This window comes from Oncorhynchus gorbuscha, unplaced genomic scaffold (assembly GCF_021184085.1).
Source record: "Oncorhynchus gorbuscha isolate QuinsamMale2020 ecotype Even-year unplaced genomic scaffold, OgorEven_v1.0 Un_scaffold_745, whole genome shotgun sequence".
NCBI classification, from domain to species: domain Eukaryota; kingdom Metazoa; phylum Chordata; class Actinopteri; order Salmoniformes; family Salmonidae; genus Oncorhynchus; species Oncorhynchus gorbuscha.
Window position 1 is genome coordinate 131,626 of NW_025745790.1, and position 27,430 is coordinate 159,055.

The 27,430-nt window shown below is 36.9% G+C and overlaps 1 pseudogene; it reads left to right on the forward strand.

Annotated features, from left to right (window-relative positions):
- LOC124020009 overlaps positions 1-21,642 on the forward strand; it is a 55,018-nt pseudogene extending 33,376 nt beyond the window's left edge.
- The last annotated feature ends 5,788 nt before the right edge of the window (positions 21,643-27,430 follow it).

Consider the following 27,430-nt stretch of genomic DNA (forward strand, 5'->3'; position numbering starts at 1 on the left):
CCTATCTACTACTACTACTACTACTATACACTATTACTACTGTATAGTCTCTACCTATCTACTACTACTACTACTACACTATTAATACTGTATAGTCTCTACCTATCCTACTACTACTACTATACACTAATACTGTATAGTCTCTACCATATCTACTACTACTACTACTATACACTATAAATGCTGTATAGTCTCCACCTATCTAATATTAACTATTACTACTACACTACTATTAATACTGTATAGTCTCTACCTATCTACTACTACTACTACTATATTACACTATTAATACTGCTATAGTCTCTACCTATCTACTACTACTACTACTATACACTATAAATACTGTAGTCTCTACCACTATCTACTACTACTACTACTATACACTATTAATACTGTAGTCTCTACCTATCTACTACTACTACTACTATACACTAATAATACTGTAGTCTCTACCTATCTACTACTACTACTATACACTATTAATACTGTATAGTCTCTGCCTATCTAATACTACTACTACTACTATACACTATTAATACTGTATAGTCTCTACCTATCTAATACTACTACTACTATACACTACTAATACTGTATAGTCTCTACCTATCTACTACTACTACTACACACTAATAATACTGTATAGTCTCTACCTATCTAATACTACTACTACTACTACTATACACTATTAATACTGTATAGTCTCTACCTATCTACTACTACTACCTACTACTACTACTATACACTATCAATACTGTATAGTCTCTACCTATCTAATACTACTACTACTATACACTATTAATACTGTATAGTCTCTACCTATCTGCTACTACTACTACTACACTAATAATACTGTATAGTCTCTACCTATCTACTACTACTACTACTATACACTATTAATACTGTATAGTCTCTACCTATCTACTACTACTACTACTACTATACACTATTAATACTGTAGTCTCTACCTATCTACTACTATGGTACTACTACTACTATACACTATTAATACTGTATAGTCTCTACCTATCTACTACTACTACTATACACTATTAATACTGTATAGTCTCTACCTATCTAATACTACTACTACTATACACTACTAATACTGTATAGTCTCTACCTATCTACTACTACTACTACTATATACACTATTAATGCACTGTATGTCTCTACCTATCTACTACTACTACTATACACTACTAATACTGTATAGTCTCTACCTATCTGCTACTACTATACTACTATACACTATTAATACTGTATAGTCTCTACCTATCTACTACTACTACTACTATACACTATAAATGCTGTATAGTCTCTACCTATCTACTACTACTACTATATACACTATTAATACTGTATAGTCTCTACCTATCTACTACTACTACTATACACTATTAATACTGTATAGTCTCTACTATCTACTACTACTACTACTACTATACACTATTAATACTGTATAGTCTACCTATCTAATACTACCACTATTATACTACTATCTAATACTACTATACTACACTATAAATGCTGTATGGTCTCTACCTATCTACTACTACTACTACTATACACTAATAATACTGTATAGTCTCTGCCTATCTACTACTACTACTACTATACACTATTAATACTGTATAGTCTCTACCTATCTACTACTACTACTAATACACTACTAATACTGTATAGTCTCTACCTATCTACTACTACTACTATACACTATTAATACTGTATAGTCTCTACCTATCTACTACTACTACTACTATACACTATTAATACTGTATAGTCTCTACCTATCTACTACTACTACTATACACTATTAATACTGTATAGTCTCTGCCTATCTACTACTACTACTACTATACACTATTAATACTGTATAGTCTCTACCTATCTACTACTACTACTACTACAACTATACACTATAAATACTGTATAGTCTCTACCTATCTACTACTACTACTACTATACACTATTAATACTGTATAGTCTCTACCTATCTACTACTACTACTACTACTATACACTATTAATACTGTATAGTCTCTACCTATCTACTACTACTACTACACACTAATAATACTGTATAGTCTCTACCTATCTACTACTACTACTACTATACACTATAAATGCTGTATAGTCTCTACCTATCTAATACTACTACTACTACTATACACTATTAATACTGTATAGTCTCTACCTATCTACTACTACTACTACTACTATACACTATTAATACTGTATAGTCTCTACCTATCTACTACTACTACTACTATACACTATTAATACTGTATAGTCTCTACCTATCTACTACTACTACTATATACACTATTAATACTGTAGTCTCTACCTATCTACTACTACTACTACTATACACACTTAACACTACTGTAGTCTCTACCTATCTACTGCTACTACTATACACTATTAATACTGTATAGTCTCTACCTATCTTTACTACTACTACTACTATACACTATTAAATTGTATAGTCTCTGCCTATCTGCTACTACTACTATACACTACTAACAGTATGGTCTCTACCTATCTACTACACTACTACTACTATACACTACTGCTGTATAGTCTCTGCCTATCTACTACTACTACTATACACTATTACTGTATAGTCTCTACCTATCTACTACTACTACTATACACTATTAATACTGTATAGTCTCTACCTATCTACTACTACTACTATACACTATTAATACTGTATAGTCTCTACCTATCTACTACTACTACTATATGCACTATTAATACTGTATAGTCTCTACCTATCTACTACTGCTACTACACACTATTAATACTGTATAGTCTCTACCTATCTACTACTACTACTATACACTATTAATACTGTATAGTCTCTACCTATCTACTACTACTACTATACACTATTAATACTGTATAGTCTCTACCTATCTGCTACTACTACTACTATACACTAATAATACTGTATAGTCTCTACCTATCTAATACTACTACTACTATACACTATAAATGCTGTATAGTCTCTACCTATCTACTGCTACTACTACTACTATACACTATTCATACTGTATAGGTCTCTGCCTATCTACTACTACTACTATACACTATAAATGCTGTATAGTCTCTACCTATCTACTACTACTGCTACTACTATACACTATTAATACTGTATAGTCTCTGCCTATCTACTGCTACTGCTACTACACTATTAATACTGTATGGTCTCTGCCTATCTACTACTGCTACTGCTACACTATTAATACTGTATGGTCTCTACCTATCTACTACTACTACTACACTATTAATACTGTATAGTCTCTACCTATCTACTACTACTACTATACACTATTAATACTGGTCTCTACCTATCTACTACTACTACTATACACTATTAATACTGTATAGTCTCTACCTATCTACTACTACTACTATGCACTATTAATACTGTATAGTCTCTACCTATCTACTACTACTACTACTACTACTATACACTATTAATACTGTATAGTCTCTACCTATCTACTACTACTACTATACACTATTAATACTGTATAGTCTCTACCTATCTACTACTACTACTACTATACACTATAAATGCTGTATAGTCTCTACCTATCTACTACTACTACTACTACTAATATACACTATAAATGCTGTATAGTCTCTACCTATCTACTACTACTACTATACACTATTCATACTGTATAGTCTCTACCTATCTAATACTACTACTACTACTATACACTATTAATACTGTATAGTCTCTACCTATCTAATACTACTACTACTACTATACACTAATAATACTGTATAGTCTCTACCTATCTACTACTACTACTACTATACACTATTATACTGTATAGTCTCTACCTATCTATCTGCTACTACTACTACTATACACTATTAATACTGTATAGTCTCTACCTATCTACTACTACTACTACTATACACTATTAATACTGTATAGTCTCTCCTATCTACTACTACTACTATACACTAATAATACTGTATAGTCTCTACCTATCTAATACTACTATTACTACTACTATACACTATTAATACTGTATAGTCTCTACCTATCTACTACTACTACTATACACTAATAATACTGTATAGTCTCTACCTATCTACTACTACTACTATATACACTATTCAATACTGTATAGTCTCTACCTATCTAATACTACTACTACTACTATACACTATTAATACTGTATAGTCTCTACCTATCTACTACTACTACTATTACACTATTAATACTGTATAGTCTCTACTATCTGCTACTACTACTACTATACACTATTAATACTGTATAGTCTCTACCTATCTACTACTACTACTACTATACACTATTAATACTGTATAGTCTCTACCTATCTACTACTACTACTACTATACACTATTAATACTGTATAGTCTCTACCTATCTACTACTACTACTATACACGATTAATACTGTATAGTCTCTACCTATCTACTACTACTACTATACACTATTAATACTGTATAGTCTCTACCTATCTACTACTACTACTATACACTATTAATACTGTATAGTCTCTACCTATCTACTACTACTACTACTATACACTATTAATACTGTATAGTCTCTACCTATCTACTACTACTACTACTATACACTATTAATACTGTATAGTCTCTACCTATCGACTACTACTACTATACACTAATAATACTGTATAGTCTCTACCTATCTACTACTACTACTACTACTATACACTATAAATGCTGTATAGTCTCTACCTATCTAATACTACTACTACTACTATACACTATTAATACTGTATAGTCTCTACCTATCTACTATACTACTACTACTATACACTATTAATACTGTATAGTCTCTACCTATCTACTACTACTACTACTATACACTATTAATACTGTATAGTCTCTACCTATCTACTACTACTATACACTAATAATACTGTATAGTCTCTACCTATCTACTACTACTACTACTACTATACACTATAAATGCTGTATAGTCTCTACCTATCTAATACTACTACTACTACTATACACTATTAATACTGTATAGTCTCTACCTATCTACTACTACTACTACTACTATACACTATTAATACTGTAGTCTCTACCTATCTACTACTACTACTAATATACACTATTAATACTGTATAGTCTCTACCTATCTACTACTACTACTATACACTATTAATACTGTATAGTCTCTACCTATCTACTACTACTACTACTATACACTATTAATACTGTAGTCTCTACCTATCTACTACTACTACTATACACTATTAATACTGTATAGTCTCTACCTATCTAATACTACTACTATACTACTCTGCCTATCTACTGCTATAATATACACTATTAATACTGTATAGTCTCTACCTATCTAATACTACTACTACTATACACTATTAATACTGTATAGTCTCTACCTATCTACTACTACTACTACTATACACTAATAATACTGTATAGTCTCTACCTATCTAATACTACTACTACTACTATATACACTATTAATACTGTATAGTCTCTACCTATCTACTACTACTACTACTACTATACACTATCAATACTGTATAGTCTCTACCTATCTAATACTACTACTACTATACACTATTAATACTGTATAGTCTCTACCTATCTGCTACTACTACTACTACACTAATAATACTGTATAGTCTCTACCTATCTACTACTACTACTACTATACACTATTAATACTGTATAGTCTCTACCTATCTACTACTACTACTACTACTACTACTACACTATGGTAATACTGTAGTCTCTACCTATCTACTACTACTACTACTACTACTATACACTATTAATACTGTATAGTCTCTACCTATCTACTACTACTACTATACACTATTAATACTGTATAGTCTCTACCTATCTAATACTACTACTACTATACACTACTAATACTGTATAGTCTCTACCTATCTACTACTACTACTACTACTATACACTATTAATACTGTATAGTCTCTACCTATCTACTACTACTACTATACACTACTAATACTGTATAGTCTCTACCTATCTACTACTACTACTACTATACACTATTAATACTGTATAGTCTCTACCTATCTACTACTACTACTACTATACACTATAAATGCTGTATAGTCTCTACCTATCTGTACTACTACTACTATACACTATTAATACTGTATAGTCTCTACCTATCTACTACTACTACTATACACTATTAATACTGTATAGTCTCTACCTATCTACTACTACTACTACTACTATACACTATTAATACTGTATAGTCTACCTATCTAATACTACTACTACTATACACTAATAATACTGTATAGTCTCTACCTATCTAATACTACTACTACTATACACTATTAATACTGTATAGTCTCTACCTATCTGCTACTACTACTACTATACACTAATAATACTGTATAGTCTCTACCTATCTACTTACTACTATACACTACTAATACTGTATAGTCTCCACCTATCTACTACTACTACTATACACTATTAATACTGTATAGTCTCTACCTATCTAAAACTACTACTACTATAGACTATTAATACTGTATAGTCTCCACCTATCTACTACTACTACTACTATACACTATTAATACTGTATAGTCTCTACCTATCTATCTACTACTACTACTATACACTAATAATACTGTATAGTCTCTACCTATCTACTACTACTACTACTACTATACACTATAAATGCTGTATAGTCTCTACCTATCTAATACTACTACTACTACTACTATACACTATTAATACTGTATAGTCTCTACCTATCTACTACTACTACTACTATACACTATTAATACTGTATAGTCTCTACCTATCTACTACTACTGCTACTATACACTATTAATACTGTATAGTCTCTACCTATCTACTACTACTACTATACACTAATAATACTGTATAGTCTCTACCTATCTACTACTACTACTACTACTATACACTATAAATGCTGTATAGTCTCTACCTATCTAATACTACTACTACTACTATACACTATTAATACTGTATAGTCTCTACCTATCTACTACTACTACTACTACTATACACTATTAATACTGTAGTCTCTACCTATCTACTACTACTACTACTATACACTATTAATACTGTATAGTCTCTACCTATCTACTACTACTACTATACACTATTAATACTGTATAGTCTCTACCTATCTACTACTACTACTATACACTATTAATACTGTATAGTCTCTACCTATCTACTACTACTACTATACACTATTAATACTGTATAGTCTCTACCTATCTACTACTACTACTACTATACACTATTAATACTGTATAGTCTCTACCTATCTACTACTACTACTATACACTATTAATACTGTATAGTCTCTACCTATCTACTACTACTACTACTATACACTATTAATACTGTATAGTCTCTACCTATCTACTACTACTACTACTATACACTATTAATACTGTATAGTCTCTACCTATCTACTACTACTACTACTATACACTATTAATACTGTATAGTCTCTACCTATCTACTACTACTACTACTACTATACACTATAAATGCTGTATAGTCTCTACCTATCTACTACTACTACTACTATACACTATTAATACTGTATAGTCTCTACCTATCTACTACTACTACTACTACTATACACTATTAATACTGTATAGTCTCTACCTATCTACTACTACTACTATACACTATTAATACTGTATAGTCTCTACCTATCTACTACTACTACTACTATACACTAATAATAATGTATAGTCTCTACCTATCTACTACTACTACTACTACTATACACTATAAATGCTGTATAGTCTCTACTACTATCTAATACTACTACTACTACTATACACTATTAATACTGTATAGTCTCTACCTATCTACTACTACTACTACTACTACTACTATACACTATTAATACTGTATAGTCTCTACCTATCTACTACTACTACTAATATACACACTATTAATACTGTATAGTCTCTACCTATCTACTACTACTACTACTATACACTATTAATACTGTATAGTCTCTACCTATCTGCTACTACTGCCTATCTACTATACACTATTAATACTGTAGTCTCTACCTATCTACTACTACTACTATACACTATTAATACTGTATAGTCTCTACCTATCTAATACTACTACTACTACTACTATACACTATTAATACTGTATAGTCTCTACCTATCTAATACTACTACTATACACTACTAATACTGTATAGTCTCTACCTATCTACTACTACTACTACACACTAATAATACTGTATAGTCTCTACCTATCTAATACTACTACTACTACTACTACTATACACTATCAATACTGTATAGTCTCTACCTATCTAATACTACTACTACTATACACTATTAATACTGTATAGTCTCTACCTATCTGCTACTACTACTATACACTAATAATACTGTATAGTCTCTACCTATCTACTACTACTACTACTATACACTATTAATACTGTATAGTCTCTACCTATCTACTACTACTACTACTACTACTATACACTATTAATACTGTAGTCTCTACCTATCTACTACTACTACTACTACTACTATACACTATAAATGCTGTATAGTCTCTACCTATCTACTACTACTACTATACACTACTAATACTGTATAGTCTCTACCTATCTAATACTACTACTACTACTATACACTATTAATACTGTATAGTCTCTACCTATCTACTACTACTACTACTATACACTATAAATGCTGTATAGTCTCTACCTATCTATTACTACTACTATACACTATTAATATGCTGTATAGTCTCTACCTATCTACTACTACTACTATACACTATTAATACTGTATAGTCTCTACCTATCTAATACTACTACTACTACTATACACTATTAATACTGTATAGTCTACCTATCTAATACTACTACTACTATACACTAATAATACTGTATAGTCTCTACCTATCTAATACTACTACTACTATACACTATTAATACTGTATAGTCTCTACCTATCTGCTACTACTACTACTATACACTAATAATACTGTATAGTCTCTACCTATCTACTACTACTATACACTACTAATACTGTATAGTCTCCACCTATCTAATACTACTACTATACACTACTAATACTGTATAGTCTCTACCTATCTAAAACTACTACTACTATAGACTATTAATACTGTATAGTCTCCACCTATCTACTACTACTACTACTATACACTATTAATACTGTATAGTCTCTACCTATCTACTACTACTACTATACACTAATAATACTGTATAGTCTCTACCACTACTACTACTACTACTATACACTATAAATGCTGTATAGTCTCTACCTATCTAATACTACTACTACTACTACTATACACTATTAATACTGTATAGTCTCTACCTATCTACTACTATTACTACTACTATACACTATTAATACTGTATAGTCTCTACCTATCTACTACTACTACTACTATACACTATTAATACTGTATAGTCTCTACCTATCTACTACTACTACTATACACTAATAATACTGTATAGTCTCTACCTATCTACTACTACTACTACTACTATACACTATAAATGCTGTATAGTCTCTACCTATCTAATACTACTACTACTACCACTACACTATTAATACTGTATAGTCTCTACCTATCTACTACTACTACTACTACTATACACTATTAATACTGTAGTCTCTACCATCTACTACTACTAAACTAACCATACACTATTAATACTGTATAGTCTCTACCTATCTACTACTACTACTACTACTATACACTATTAATACCGTAGTCTCTACCTATCTACTACTACTACTACTATACACTATTAATACTGTAGTCTCTACCTATCTACTACTACTACTATACACTATTAATACTGTATAGTCTCTACTACTCTAATACTACTACTACTACTATATACACTATTAATACTGTATAGTCTCTACCTATCTAATACTACTATTACTACTACTATACACTATTAATACTGTATAGTCTCTACCTATCTAATACTACTACTACTATACACTACTAATACTGTATAGTCTCTACCTATCTACTACTACTACTACACACTAATAATACTGTATAGTCTCTACCTATCTAATACTACTACTACTACTACTACTATACACTATTAATACTGTATAGTCTCTACCTATCTACTACTACTACTACTACTACTATACACTATCAATACTGTATAGTCTCTACCTATCTACTACTACTACTATACACTATTAATACTGTATAGTCTCTACCTATCTGCTACTACTACTATACACTAATAATACTGTATAGTCTCTACCTATCTACTACTACTACTACTATACACTATTAATACTGTATAGTCTCTACCTATCTACTACTACTACTACTACTACTATACACTATTAATACTGTAGTCTCTACCTATCTACTACTACTACTACTACTACTATACACTATTAATACTGTATAGTCTCTACCTATCTAATACTACTACTACTATACACTACTAATACTGTATAGTCTCTACCTATCTACTACTACTACTACTACTATACACTATTAATACTGTATAGTCTCTACCTATCTACTACTACTACTACTATACACTATAAATGCTGTATAGTCTCTACCTATCTACTACTACTACTATACACTACTAATACTGTATAGTCTCTACCTATCTAATACTACTACTACTACTATACACTATTAATACTGTATAGTCTCTACCTATCTACTACTACTACTACTATACACTATAAATGCTGTATAGTCTCTACCTATCTACTACTACTACTATACACTATTAATACTGTATAGTCTCTACCTATCTACTACTACTACTATACACTATTAATACTGTATAGTCTCTACCTATCAACTACTACTACTATACACTATTAATACTGTATAGTCTACCTATCTAATACTACTACTACTATACACTAATAATACTGTATAGTCTCTACCTATCTAATACTACTACTACTATACACTATTAATACTGTATAGTCTCTACCTATCTGCTACTACTACTACTATACACTACTAATACTGTATAGTCTCTACCTATCTAATACTACTACTACTACTATACACTATTAATACTGTATAGTCTCTACCTATCTACTACTACTACTACTATACACTATAAATGCTGTATAGTCTCTACCTATCTACTACTACTACTATACACTATTAATACTGTATAGTCTCTACCTATCTACTACTACTACTATACACTATTAATACTGTATAGTCTCTACCTATCAACTACTACTACTATACACTATTAATACTGTATAGTCTACCTATCTAATACTACTACTACTATACACTATTCATACTGTATAGTCTCTACCTATCTAATACTACTACTACTACTATACACTATTAATACTGTATAGTCTCTACCTATCTACTACTACTACTACTATACACTATTAATACTGTATAGTCGCTACCTATCTGCTACTACTACTACTATACACTATTAATACTGTATAGTCTCTACCTATCTACTACTACTACTACTATACACTATTAATACTGTATAGTCTCTACCTATCTACTACTACTACTATATACACTATTAATACTGTATAGTCTCTACCTATCTACTACTACTACTATACACTATTAATACTGTATAGTCTCTACCTATCTACTACTACTACTATACACTATTAATACTGTATAGTCTCTACCTATCTACTACTACTACTATACACTATTAATACTGTATAGTCTCTACCTATCTACTACTACTACTACTATACACTATTAATACTGTATAGTCTCTACCTATCTACTACTACTACTACTATATACACTATTAATACTGTATAGTCTCTACCTATCTACTACTACTACTAATATACACTATTAATACTGTATAGTCTCTACCTATCTACTACTACTACTACTATACACTATTAATACTGTATAGTCTCTACCTATCTACTACTACTACTACTATACACTATTAATACTGTATAGTCTCTACCTATCTACTACTACTACTATACACTATTAATACTGTATAGTCTCTACCTATCTAATACTACTACTACTACTACTATACACTATAAATGCTGTATAGTCTCTACCTATCTAATACTACTACTACTACTATACACTATTAATACTGTATAGTCTCTACCTATCTACTACTACTACTACTACTATACACTACTAATACTGTATAGTCTCTACCTATCTACTACTACTACTACTATACACTATTAATACTGTATAGTCTCTACCTATCTACTACTACTACTACTACACTAATAATACTGTATAGTCTCTATCTACTACTACTACTACTACTATACACTATAAATGCTGTATAGTCTCTACCTATCTATACACTATTAATACTGTATAGTCTCTACCTATCTACTACTACTACTATACACTATTAATACTGTATAGTCTCTACCATCTACTACTACTACTACTACACTATTAATACTGTATAGTCTCTACCTATCTACTACTACTACTACTACACTATTAATACTGTATAGTCTCTACCTATCTACTACTACTACTACTATACACTATTAATACTGTATAGTCTCTACCTATCTACTACTACTACTACTATACACTATTAATACTGTATAGTCTCTACTATCTACTACTACTACTACTATACACTAATAATGCTGTATAGTCTCTACCTATCTACTACTACTACTACTACTATACACTATTCATGCTGTATAGTCTCTACCTATCTAATACTACTACTACTACTATACACTATTAATACTGTATAGTCTCTACCTATCTACTACTACTACTACTACTATACACTATTAATACTGTATAGTCTCTACCTATCTGGTTTACTACTACTACTATACACTATTAATACTGTATAGTCTCTACCTATCTACTACTACTACTATACACTATTAATACTGTATAGTCTCTACCTATCTACTACTACTACTACTATACACTATTAATACTGTATAGTCTCTACCTATCTAATACTACTACTACTATACACTATTAATACTGTATAGTCTCTACCTATCTACTACTACTACTACTACTATACACTATTAATACTGTATAGTCTCTACCTATCTACTACTACTACTAATATACACTATTAATACTGTATTCTCTGTATCTACTACTACTAAAAATAAAAATAAAAAATATATGCCATTTAGCAGACGTTTTATCTATCTACTACTGGCGTTACTACTACTCTACCAACTAGCTACACCATTAATACTGTATAGTCTCTGCCTATCTACTACTACTACTACTATACACTATTAATACTGTAGTCTCTACCTATCTACTACTACTACTATACACTATTAATACTGTATAGTCTCTACCTATCTAATACTACTACTACTACTACTATACACTATTAATACTGTATAGTCTCTACCTATCTACTACTACTACTACTATACACTATTAATACTGTATAGTCTCTACCTATCGACTACTACTACTATACACTAATAATACTGTATAGTCTCTACATATCTACTACTACTACTATACACTAATAATACTGTATAGTCTCTACCTATCTACTACTACTACTACTACTACTACTATACACTATCAATACTGTATAGTCTCTACCTATCTAATACTACTACTACTATACACTATTAATACTGTATAGTCTCTACCTATCTGCTACTACTACTATACACTAATAATACTGTATAGTCTCTACCTATCTACTACTACTACTACTATACACTATTAATACTGTATAGTCTCTACCTATCTACTACTACTACTACTACTACTATACACTATTAATACTGTAGTCTCTACCTATCTACTACTACTACTACTACTACTATACACTATTAATACTGTATAGTCTCTACCTATCTAATACTACTACTACTATACACTACTAATACTGTATAGTCTCTACCTATCTACTACTACTACTACTATACACTATAAATGCTGTATAGTCTCTACCTATCTACTACTACTACTATACACTACTAATACTGTATAGTCTCTACCTATCTAATACTACTACTACTACTATACACTATTAATACTGTATAGTCTCTACCTATCTACTACTACTACTACTATACACTATAAATGCTGTATAGTCTCTACCTATCTACTACTACTACTATACACTATTAATACTGTATAGTCTCTACCTATCTACTACTACTACTATACACTATTAATACTGTATAGTCTCTACCTATCTACTACTACTACTACTACTATACACTATTAATACTGTATAGTCTACCTATCTAATACTACTACTACTATACACTAATAATACTGTATAGTCTCTACCTATCTAATACTACTACTACTATACACTATTAATACTGTATAGTCTCTACCTATCTGCTACTACTACTACTATACACTAATAATACTGTATAGTCTCTACCTATCTACTACTACTATACACTACTAATACTGTATAGTCTCCACCTATCTACTACTACTACTATACACTACTAATACTGTATAGTCTCTACCTATCTAAAACTACTACTACTATAGACTATTAATACTGTATAGTCTCCATCTATCTACTACTACTACTACTATACACTATTAATACTGTATAGTCTCTACCTATCTACTACTACTACTATACACTAATAATACTGTATAGTCTCTACCTATCTACTACTACTACTACTACTATACACTATAAATGCTGCATAGTCTCTACCTATCTAATACTACTACTACTACTACTATACACTATTAATACTGTATAGTCTCTACCTATCTACTACTACTACTACTACTATACACTATTAATACTGTATAGTCTCTACCTATCTACTACTACTACTACTATACACTATTAATACTGTATAGTCTCTACCTATCTACTACTACTACTATACACTAATAATACTGTATAGTCTCTACCTATCTACTACTACTACTACTACTATACACTATAAATGCTGTATAGTCTCTACCTATCTAATACTACTACTACTATACACTATTAATACTGTATAGTCTCTACCTATCTACTACTACTACTACTACTATACACTATTAATACTGTAGTCTCTACCTATCTACTACTACTACTAATATACACTATTAATACTGTATAGTCTCTACCTATCTACTACTACTACTACTACTATACACTATTAATACTGTAGTCTCTACCTATCTACTACTACTACTACTATACACTATTAATACTGTAGTCTCTACCTATCTACTACTACTACTATACACTATTAATACTGTATAGTCTCTACCTATCTACTACTACTACTACTACTATACACTATTAATACTGTATAGTCTCTACCTATCTAATACTACTACTACTACTATACACTATTAATACTGTATAGTCTCTACCTATCTAATACTACTACTACTACACTACTAATACTGTATAGTCTCTACCTATCTACTACTACTACTACACAGTAATAATACTGTATAGTCTCTACCTATCTAATACTACTACTACTACTACTACTATACACTATTAATACTGTATAGTCTCTACCTATCTACTACTACTACTACTACTACTATACTATACACTATCAATACTGTATAGTCTCTACCTATCTAATACTACTACTACTATACACTATTAATACTGTATAGTCTCTACCTATCTGCTACTACTACTATACACTAATAATACTGTATAGTCTCTACCTATCTACTACTACTACTACTATACACTATTAATACTGTATAGTCTCTACCTATCTACTACTACTACTACTACTACTATACACTATTAATACTGTAGTCTCTACCTATCTACTACTACTACTACTACTACTACTATACACTATTAATACTGTATAGTCTCTACCTATCTAATACTACTACTACTATACACTACTAATACTGTATAGTCTCTACCTATCTACTACTACTACTACTACTACTATACACTATTAATACTGTATAGTCTCTACCTATCTACTACTACTACTACTATACACTATAAATGCTGTATAGTCTCTACCACCACCACCACTACTATTACCACCCTCACCACTACTATTACCACCCTCACCACTACTATTACCACCACCACCACTACTATTACCACCACCACCACTACTATTACCACCACCACCACTACTATTACCACCACCACTATTATTACCACCACTACTATTACCACCACTACTACTATTACCACCACCACTACTATTACCACCACCACTACTACTATTACCACCACCACCACCACTACTATTACCACCACCACTACTATTACCACCACCACTACTATTACCACCACCACTACTATTACCACCACTACTACTATTGCCACCACTACTATTACCACCACCACTACTATTACCACCACCACTACTATTACCACCACCACTACTATTACCACCACTACTACTATTGCCACCACTACTATTACCACCACCACTACTATTACCACCACCACTACTATTACCACCACCACTACTATTACCACCACTACTACTATTGCCACCACCACCACTACTATTACCACAACCACCACTACTACTACTATTACCACCACTACTACTATTGCCACCACTACTACTATTGCCACCACCACCACTACTATTACCATTACAACCACTACTACTGTAATCAGCACCACCAGCACACATTTTTGGACAAGTGTTCTCCTCTTGCAAATGTTGGAACGGGATGGGAAATTTGGCCCATGCTTTGGCTGAGAGATTCTATTTAGGAGGTGGAGACTTCTCATACATTTTCTCATACAGTTGCCGTCAAATATATTGGTACACTGGCACTTTAAACTGGAGTGAAGAAAATGTTTTCTCTTTTAAAAACTGGTTCACTACTATGTTTAACCTGTAGGCACCAGTAGCTTACCACAGGTTAAATAAATTACACAGAATTACACAGCCTCTAACTAAATTACTCAGCCTCTAACCAAATTACACAGGCTCTTACACAGCCTCTAACCAAATTACACAGAATTACAACAGCCTCTTACACAGCCTCTAACCAAATTACACAGAATTACACAGCCTCTTACACAGCCTCTAACCAAATTACACAGAATTACACAGCCTCTTACACAGCCTCTAACCGAATTACACAGAATTACACAGCCTTTAACTAAATTACACAGCCTCTTACACAGCCTCTAACTAAATTACACAGCCTCTTACACAGCCTCTAACCGAATTACACAGAATTACACAGCCTCTTACACAGCCTCTAACTAAATTACACAGCCTCTTACACAGCCTCTTACACAGCCTCTAACTAAATTACACAGCCTCTTACACAGCCTCTAACTAAATTACACAGCCTCTTACACAGCCTCTAACTAAATTACACAGCCTCTAACTAAATTACACAGCCTCTTACACAGCCTCTAACTAAATTACACAGCCTCTTACACAGCCTCTAACCAAATTACACAGCCTCTTACACAGCCTCTAACTAAATTACACAGCCTCTTACACAGCCTCTAACCAAATTACACAGCCTCTTACACAGCCTCTAACTAAATTACACAGCCTCTTACACAGCCTCTAACTAAATTACACAGCCTCTTACACAGCCTCTAACCAAATTACACAGCCTCTTACACAGCCTCTAACTAAATTACACAGCCTCTTACACAGCCTCTAACCAAATTACACAGCCTCTTACACAGCCTCTAACTAAATTACACAGACTCTTACACAGCCTCTTACACAGCCTCTAACTAAATTACACAGACTCTTACACAGCCTCTTACACAGCCTCTAACTAAATTACACAGCCTCTTACACAGCCTCTAACTAAATTACACAGCCTCTAACTAAATTACACAGCCTCTTACACAGCCTCTAACTAAATTACACAGCCTCTAACTAAATTACACAGCCTCTTACACAGCCTCTAACTAAATTACACAGACTCTTACACAGCCTCTTACACAGCCTCTAACTAAATTACACAGACTCTTACACAGCCTCTTACACAGCCTCTAACTAAATTACACAGCCTCTTACACAGCCTCTAACTAAATTACACAGCCTCTTACACAGCCTCTAACTAAATTACACAGCCTCTAACTAAATTACAGCCTCTTACACAGCCTCTAACTAAATTACAGCAGCCTCTAACCAAATTACACAGCCTCTTACACAGCCTCTAACCAAATTACACAGCCTCTTACACAGCCTCTAACTAAATTACACAGCCTCTTACACAGCCTCTAACTAAATTACACAGCCTCTTACACAGCCTCTAACTAAATTACACAGCCTCTTACACAGCCTCTAACCAAATTACACAGCCTCTTACACAGCCTCTAACTACAGCCTCTTACACACAGCCTCTAACCAAATTACACCTCTTACACAGCCTCTAACTAAATTACACAGACTCTTACACAGCCTCTAACCAAAAATACACAGCCTCTAACTAAATTACACAGACTCTTACACAGCCTCTTACACAGCCTCTAACTAAATTACACACACAGCCTCTTACACAGCCTCTAACTAAATTACACAGCCTTACACAGCCTCTAACTAAATTACACAGCCTCTCTAACTAAATTACACAGCCTCTTACACAGCCTCTAACTAAATTACACAGCCTCTAACTAAATTACACAGCCTCTTACACAGCCTCTAACTAAATTACACAGACTCTTACACAGCCTCTACACAGCCTCTAACTAAATTACACAGACTCTACACAGCCTCTTACACAGCCTCTAACTAAATTACACAGCCTCTTACACAGCCTCTAACTAAATTACACAGCCTCTTACACAGCCTCTAACTAAATTACACAGCCTCTAACTCTAATTACACAGCCTCTTACACAGCCTCTAACTAAATTACACAGCCTCTACACAGCCTCTAACCAAATTACACAGCCTCTTACACAGCCTCTAACTAAATTACACAGCCTCTTACACAGCCTCTAACTAAATTACACAGCCTCTTACACAGCCTCTAACTAAATTACACAGCCTCTTACACAGCCTCTAACCAAATTACACAGCCTCTTACACAGCCTCTAACTAAATTACACAGCCTCTTACACAGCCTCTAACCAAATTACACAGCCTCTTACACAACTAAATTACACAGCCTCTCTACACAGCCTCTAACTAAATTACACAGACTCTTACACAGCCTCTTACACAGCCTCTAACTAAATTACACAGCCTCTTACACAGCCTCTAACTAAATTACACAGCCTCTAACTAAATTACAGAGCCTCTTACACAGCCTCTAACTAAATTACACAGCCTCTAACTAAATTACACAGCCTCTTACACAGCCTCTAACTAAATTACACAGACTCTTACACAGCCTCTTACACAGCCTCTAACTAAATTACACAGCCTCTAACTAAATTACACAGCCTCTTACACAGCCTCTAACTAAATTACACAGCCTCTTACACAGCCTCTAACCAAATTACACAGCCTCTTACACAGCCTCTAACCAAATTACACAGCCTCTTACACAGCCTCTAACTAAATTACACAGCCTCTTACACAGCCTCTAACTAAATTACACAGCCTCTTACACAGCCTCTAACCAAATTACACAGCCTCTTACACAGCCTCTAACTAAATTACACAGCCTCTTACACAGCCTCTAACCAAATTACACAGCCTCTTACACAGCCTCTAACTAAATTACACAGACTCTTACACAGCCTCTTACACAGCCTCTAACTAAATTACACAGACTCTTACACAGCCTCTTACACAGCCTCTAACTAAATTACACAGCCTCTTACACAGCCTCTAACTAAATTACACAGCCTCTAACTAAATTACACAGCCTCTTACACAGCCTCTAACTAAATTACACAGCCTCTAACTAAATTACACAGCCTCTTACACAGCCTCTAACTAAATTACACAGACTCTTACACAGCCTCTTACACAGCCTCTAACTAAATTACACAGACTCTTACACAGCCTCTTACACAGCCTCTAACTAAATTACACAGCCTCTTACACAGCCTCTAACTAAATTACACAGCCTCTAACTAAATTACACAGCCTCTAACCAAATTAATTTGAATTCTGAATAATTTAGTCCAGGTCATAAAAAAAAAAAAATATTTAAGCAAAACATCAACAACAAAATCTACAAATACTATTATTACTACCATTATTGTGATGTGACTAGTGTGACACTGTGATGTAGTGTGCACTACTGGTGACTACTGTAGACTAATACCATTACTACCATTATTGTGATGTAGTGTGCACTGCTGAGTGACTACTGTATAATACCATTACTACCATTATTGTGATGTAGTGTGCACTGCTGAGTGACTACTGTAGACTAATACCATTATTACTACCATTATTGTGATGTAGTGTGCACTGCATTGATGTAGTGTGCACTGCTGAGTGACTACTGTAGACTAATACTACGGTATCCTCTCTGTCCGTGTCCAGGTGTGGTTCCAGAACCGTCGGGCTAAGTGGAGACGTCAGGAGAAGATGGACTCCAACTCAACAAAGCTCCATCACTCCCCCATGTTGTCTTTCAACCGGTCGCCCTCCAATGTGGGGCTCATGTCCAACCCATTACCCCTGGACCCCTGGCTGGCATCTCCCATGTCCAGTGGCAACCCGATGCACACTATCCCTGGATATGCAGGCCCAGGGCAGGGCCCTCACTTTCAGCCTGCCTACACCAGCCACTCCCACTCTCACAGCCACAGCCACAGCTTCCTCGACAGTCTCACAGGACATGGCATGGTGCACAAAGGGATGGTACAGGGCATGCAGGGGATGCAGTCTGTGGCCACGCCACTCTACCAGTGCCTCTGCAGCTTCAATGATAAGTACCCTCTGCTAAGGACCTGGAACATGGTTCCAGCATCGCAGCACTGAGGTTGAAGGCTAAGGAGCACATCCATTCCATGGATAAAACCTGGAAGCCCGACATTTATTTAAGGATGGTCAACCACAACAGGTGATCACAACAAAGATATTATGTTAACGATAGTCAACTTCAACATGATCAAAACAAAGACATTCTAATAAGGATGCTAAACTTCAACATGATCAAAACAAGGACATTCTATAAAGGATGGTCAACCACAACAGGTGATCAAAACAAAGACATTCTAATAAGGATGCTAAACTTCAACATGATCAAGACAAAGACATTCTAATAAGGATGCTAAACTTCAACATGATCAAGACAAAGACATTCTAATAAGGATGCTAAACTTCAACATGATCACAACAAAGACATTCTATAAAGGATGATTACCTCAGCAGGTAATCAAAACAAAGACATTCTGTAAAAGGGATGGTGAACTTCAGAACAAAGACATTCTGTAAAGTTTATACATTTTTTTTGTTAATTTTATTTCACCTTTATTTATTTAAGTCAGATAAAGAGAGATGGTCAAAAGTAATACATTATAGAGGGAATAGGGTGCCATTGGCCACAGGACTCTGGTTAAAAGTAGTGCACTATATAGGGAATAGGGTGCCATTTAGGTTGTGTTCTGTGTATCTAAAAGGCTTATTGTCTCCATTGAGGGTTTTTTTCTTATCACTTATTTATATTTGCATATTTGTACACTGTAAATTCTTTCTGGATGTGAAATAAAATGAACTTATGTTTTAGTTTTTTTTAAACGAATAATTCAGAGGTGCTACCATATTGAAAAGTCAGTACTAGTGATCCTGTGAAATGTCATATTGGCATTGATTAAAGATGGTTTACACCTAATATTAGCTTTGTGTTACAGTAACTAGATGGGGGCAGGGTGGGGTGTGTTACAGTAACTAGATAGGGGCAGGGTGGGGTGTGTTACAGTAACTAGATGGGGGCAGGGTGGGGTGTGTTACAGTAACTAGATGGGGGCAGGGTGGGGTGTGTTACAGTAACTAGATAGGGGCAGGGTGGGGTGTGTTACAGTAACTAGATGGGGCAGGGTGGGGTGTGTTACGGTAACTAGATGGGGCAGGGTGGGGTGTGTTACGGTAACTAGATGGGGGCAGGGTGGGGTGTTACGGTAACTAGATGGGGCAGGGTGGGGTGTGTTACAGTAACTAGATGGGGCAGGGTGTGTTACAGTAACTAGATGGGGGCAGGGTGGGGTGTGTTACAGTAACTAGATGGGGCAGGGTGGGGTGTGTTACAGTAACTAGATGGGGACAGGGTGTGTTACAGTAACTAGATGGGGGCAGGGTGGGGTGTGATACAGTAACTAGATGGGGCAGGGCAGGGTGTGTTACAGTAATTAGATGGGGACAGGGTGGGGGTGTTACAGTAACTAGATGGGGACAGGGTGTGTTACAGTAACTAGATGGGGCAGGGTGGGGTGTGTTACAGTAACTAGATGGGGCAGGGTGGGGTGTGTTACAGTAACTAGATGGGGCAGGGTGTGGTGTGTTACAGTAACTAGATGGGGACAGGGTGTGTTACAGTAACTAGATGGGGCAGGGTGGGGTGTGTTACAGTAACTAGATGGGGCAGGGTGGGGTGTGTTACAGTAACTAGATGGGGGCAGGGTGTGTTACAGTAACTAGATGGGGGCAGGGTGGGGTGTGATACAGTAACTAGATGGGGCAGGGCAGGGTGTGTTACAGTAACTAGATGGGGCAGGGTGTGTTACAGTAACTAGATGGGGCAGGGTGTGTTATAGTAACTAGATGGGGGCAGGGTGGGGTGTGTTACAGTAACTAGGGTGTGTTACAGTAACTAGATGGGGCAGGGCAGGGTGTGTTACAGTAATTAGATGGGGACAGGGTGGGGGGTGTTATAGTAACTAGATGGGGGCAGGGTGGGGTGTGTTACAGTAACTAGATGGGGCAGGGTGGGGTGTGTTACAGTAACTAGATGGGGCAGGGCAGGGTGTGTTACAGTAACTAGATGGGGCAGGGCAGGGTGTGTTACAGTAACTAGATGGGGCAGGGTGTGTTACAGTAACTAGATGGGGCAGGGCAGGGTGTGTTACAGTAACTAGATGGGGCAGGGCAGGGTGTGTTACAGTAACTAGATGGGGCAGGGCAGGGTGTGTTACAGTAACTAGATGGGGCAGGGCAGGGTGTGTTACAGTAACTAGATGGGGCAGGGCAGGGTGTGTTACAGTAATTAGATGGGGACAGGGTGGGGGGTGTTACAGTAACTAGATGGGGGCAGGGTGGGGTGTGATACAGTAGCTAGATGTGGGGTATATGTGGAAATGTGTGTTGTGTGTGTGTGTGGGTGGGGGGGGGGGTATGTCTGGTAGGTGTGTGTGTGTGTGTGTGTGTGTGTGTGTGTGTGTGTGTGTGTGTGTGTGTGTGTGTGTGTGTGTGTGTGTGTGTGTGTGTGTGTGTGTGTGTGTGTGTGTGTGTGGGTATGTGGTAGGTGTGTTGTGTGTGGGATGGGTTTGTATGGGAAGTGTGTAGGGTGTGTGTGTGTGTATTGGGTGCATGTGGGAGGTGGGGGGGTGTGTGTTGGGTGTGTGTGGGAGGTGTGTGTATTCGGTGTGTGTGTATTGGGTGCATGTGGGAGGTGTGTGTGTTGGGTGTGTGTGGGGTGGGTTTGTATGGGAGGTGGGCGGGTGTGTGTGGGGGGTATGTGTTGGGTGTGTGTGTGGGAGGTGTGTGGGGTGGGTTTGTATGGGAGGTGGGTGGGTGTGTGTGGGGGGTATGTGTGGGGTGTGTGTCGGAGCTGTGTGGGGTGTGTGTGTGTGTGGTGGGTGTGTGCATTGGGTGTGTGTGGGAGGTGTGTGTGTATTGGGTGTGTGTCGGAGCTGTGTGGTGTGTGTGTGTGTGTGTATTGGGTGTGTGTGTATTGGGTGTGTGTGCATTGGGTGTGTGTGGGAGGTGGATGGGTGGGTGTGTGTGGGGGGTATGTGTGGGGTGGGTGTGTTGGGTGTGTGTGGGGTGGGTTTGTATGGGAGGTGGGTGGGTGTGTGTGTATTGGGTGTGTGTGCATTGGGTGTGTGTGGGAGGTGTGTGTGTTCTGTAGATAACAGTATGTGCTGTATAACCTCAGCTGATACCAGTGTGTAACTGTCAGAGCAGCAGTAGTTGCTAATATTAAGGGATATGCCTATAATAAATATTATTATTGCATTGCAAGGACAATCTGTCTCCAAAATGTACTTTCATATTGCTATTTATAACAAAGGGCCACAATATTATGCCTTGGTGTTAACATTTCTACAGACCTAATTACCAAATGGACACATTTCTACAGACCTAATTACCAAATGGACACATTTCTACAGTAAGCAGGGTTCTACAAACATGTCAATTGAAAATGTGTTTTTTTGTAATAAGTGTCTGGCTGGGTTGAAGTTTAATACTAAATAATAACAAAACATTGAGTTTGTAACTCGCTGTTCATTGAAAAACATGATGCAGGGAGGGGTGTGTTACAGGGTTGGGTGTGTGTGTGTGTGTGTGTTCTAATGTGGCGGCTGTGTAGCCCACGTCTGTGTGCGTACGTGGGTGGGCTGTGTGTGTAGGCTGAAGATCTGTTGACAGTCCAAGAGGGGTTGTTTGTGTAACGTGACAGGGGTTATCTATCTTGGCATTTCAAGTCCACGGGTCTGCAAAAATGTCCTTTGAAAATGTTTTTGTGTCATAAATGTATGGCTGAATGAGGGTTGTAATTTAATATTAAATACTAACAATACATTGAATTTGTAACGCACTGTTCATTGAAAAATAATCTCAAAGTTCTATAGTGTGTGTGTGTGTGTGTGTGTGTGTGTGTGTGTGTGTGTGTGTGTGTGTGTGTGTGTGTGTGTGTGTGTGTGTGTGTGTGTGTGTGTGTGTGTGTGTGTGTGTGTGTGTGTGTGTGTGTGTGTGTGTGTGTGTGTGTGTGTGTGTTCAGGTATCCCTGCCCATGGGGATGGGTCTGGAATAAGCAGGGCTTTCTCCTATAGAGCTCCATTTTTATGGAATGGTCTGCCTACCCATGTGAGAGACGCAAACTCGGTCTCAACCTTTAAGTCTTTACAGAAGACTCATCTCTTCAGTGGGGTCATATGATTGAGTGTAGTCTGGCCCAGGAGTGGGAAGGTGAACGGAAAGGCTCTGGAGCAACGAACCGCCCTTGCTGTCTCTGCCTGGCCGGTTCCCCTCTTTCCACTGGGATTCTAACCCTATTACAGGGGCTGAGTCACTGGATTACTGGTGCCCTTTCATACCATCCCTAGGAGGGGTGCGTCACTTGAGTGGGTTGAGTCACTGATGTGATCTTCTTGTCTGGGTTGGTGGCCCCCCTTGGGTTGTGCCGTGGCGGAGATCTTTGTGTGCTATACTCGGCCTTATCTCAGGATGGTAAGTTGGTGGTTGAAGATATCCCTCTAGTGGTGTGGGGGCTGTGCTTTGGCAAAGTGGGTGGGGTTATATCCTTCCTGTTTGGCCCTGTCCGGGGGTATCATCGGATGGGGCCACAGTGTCTCCTGACCCCTCCTGTCTCAGCCTCCAGTATTTATGCTGCAGTAGTTTATGTGTCGGGGGCTAGAGTCAGTCTGATATATCTGGAGTATTTCTCCTGGCTTATCCGGTGTCCTGTGTGAATTTAAGTATGCTCTCTCTAATTCTCTCTTTCTCTCTCTGAGGACCTGAGCCCTAGGAGCATGCCTCAGGACTACCTGGCCTGATGACTCCTTGCTGTCCTCAGTCCACCTTTGCCGTGCTGCTGCTCCAGTTTGAACTGTTCTGCCTGCAGTAATGGAACCCTGACCTATTCACCGGATGTGCTACCTGTCCCAGACCTGCTGTTTTCAACTCTCTAGAGACAGCAGGAGAAGCCGAGATACTCTCAATGATTGGCTATGAAAAGACACCTTTACTCCTGAGGTGCTGACTTGTTGCACCCTTGACAACTACTGTGATTATTATTATTTGACCATGCTGGTCATTTTTGAACATCTTGGCCATGTTCTGTTATAATCTCCATCCGGCACAGCCAGAAGAGGACTGGCCACCCCTCATAGCCTGGTTCCTCTCTAGGTTTCTTCCTAGGTTTTGGCCTTTCTAGGGAGTTTTTCTGAGCCAATGTGCTTCAACACCTGCATTGTCACGTTCTGACCTTAGTTCCTTTTTTATGTCTTTGTGTTAGGTTGGTCAGGTCGTGAGTTGGGGTGGGTAGTCTATGTCCTTTTTCCACCCTCTCCGAGTTGGGCATCTCCGGCGCGGCCCACGCTTGGATTGCGTCCTACCTGACAGGTCGCTCCTACCAGGTGGCGTGGCGAGAATCTGTCTCCTCACCACGCGCTCTCACCACTGGTGTCCCCCAGGGCTCTGTTCTAGGCCCTCTCCTATTCTCGCTATACACCAAGTCACTTGGCTCTGTCATAACCTCACATGGTCTCTCCTATCATTGCTATGCAGACGACACACAACTAATCTTCTCCTTTCCCCCTTCTGATGACCAGGTGGCGAATCGCATCTCTGCATGTCTGGCAGACATATCAGTGTGGATGACGGATCACCACCTCAAGCTGAACCTCGGCAAGACGGAGCTGCTCTTCCTCCCGGGGAAGGACTGCCCGTTCCATGATCTCCCCATCACGGTTGACAACTCCATTGTGTCCTCCTCCCAGAGCGCTAAGAACCTTGGTGTGATCCTGGACAACACCCTGTCGTTCTCAACCAACATCAAGGCGGTGGCCCGTTCCTGTAGGTTCATGCTCTACAACATCCGCAGAGTACGACCCTGCCTCACACAGGAAGCGGCGCAGGTCCTAATCCAGGCACTTGTCATCTCCCGTCTGGATTACTGCAACTCGCTGTTGGCTGGGCTCCCTGCCTGTGCCATTAAACCCCTTCAACTCATCCAGAACGCCGCAGCCCGTCTGGTGTTCAACCTTCCCAAGTTCTCTCACGTCACCCCGCTCCTCCGTTCTCTCCACTGGCTTCCAGTTGAAGCTCGCATCCGCTACAAGACCATGGTGCTTGCCTACGGAGCTGTGAGGGGAACGGCACCTCAGTACCTCCAGGCTCTGATCAGGCCCTACACCCAAACAAGGGCACTGCGTTCATCCACCTCTGGCCTGCTCGCCTCCCTACCACTGAGGAAGTACAGCTCCCGCTCAGCCCAGTCAAAACTGTTCGCTGCTCTGGCCCCCCCAATGGTGGAACAAACTCCCTCACGACGCCAGGACAGCGGAGTCAATCACCACCTTCCGGAGACACCTGAAACCCCACCTCTTTAAGGAATACCTAGGATAGGATAAGTACCCCCCCCCCTTTAAGATTTAGATGCACTATTGTAAAGTGACTGTTCCACTGGATGTCATAAGGTGAATGCACCAATTTGTAAGTCGCTCTGGATAAGAGCGTCTGCTAAATGACTTAAATGTAAATGTAAATGTAAATGTTGTTATATTTCTATGTGTTTGGCCTAGTATGGTTCTCAATCAGAGACAGATGTCGTTCGTTGTCTCTGATTGAGAATCAT